We start from the raw sequence: 808 nt of genomic DNA on the forward strand, positions 1-808 counted from the left end.
AAAGTTGCTGCATTTCCTGGATTTTTTACCTTCTATATTACCATTATTATCAATTTGTACAGAAGAAAACTTTTGTAGAATTTGTTCTACTACTTCGTAAGGTCAGATTCTGTATCTAAGATGTTAGGCATCATTTCCAATAATACATAAACTATCTGCCTTTGGGACTTGCCTCTGGAGGGAGCGTCGCTCTCGGTAACCATGAAAAGGACCCTGGGCCTACAGACAACAGAAGTCTAACATCCCCATATAAGAAGGATAATTTTGAAAAAAACTCCCGTTTCTCAAAGGTTTGCTTGTGAATTACGACTTGTTTACCCAACCTGCTTGTTACATACACCCTTCTCATCACATTCCATGCGTTAGTCACCGAAATAAAGACTAAAAAGGCAACTCCCACGCACACATGGGCGTCAACACGACACTTCTGTTATTCTTCTTTCACCCTCAACTCCTAATCTATCATCCTACACAAGCCACAACATACTCTATATAATCCTCAATTCATTCAAACATAAATCACCTTTCTGCAATTTCTTGTAAGTCTCAACTTCATCTTCGAATTTCTTCTGCAAAGCTTCGGGACCCATGATGGAGGCTGAAAGGAGACGGGATACGGGTGCAATTGTTTATATTGTATTTGTATATATGGTTTTATTCATGATGATCTGAAGATTTTTTTCGGTAAGCATTAATATTTCTTTGGATATTTTGTTTCTTCATATGTTCTCACCACCGCATTTTTTTTTTCTTTTAGCAATTTAAAGATAGGATACAAACGCAAAGCAATTAAGTTAAGAATGAGACT

The 808-nt window shown here is 36.9% G+C and overlaps 1 long non-coding RNA gene across 1 annotated transcript in view; it reads right to left on the bottom strand.

The window, feature by feature from the left end:
* LOC119588995 overlaps positions 1–634 on the bottom strand; it is a 5,396-nt gene extending 4,762 nt beyond the window's left edge. Inside the window, exon 1 of the long non-coding RNA XR_005230150.1 lies at positions 524–634. This is a non-coding gene — a long non-coding RNA (uncharacterized LOC119588995). The remainder of the gene's footprint in view (positions 1–523) is intronic.
* Between the last annotated feature and the right edge of the window lie 174 nt (positions 635–808).

The sequence above is a fragment of the Penaeus monodon genome, chromosome 24, assembly GCF_015228065.2.
Source record: "Penaeus monodon isolate SGIC_2016 chromosome 24, NSTDA_Pmon_1, whole genome shotgun sequence".
Lineage (NCBI taxonomy): Eukaryota > Metazoa > Arthropoda > Malacostraca > Decapoda > Penaeidae > Penaeus > Penaeus monodon.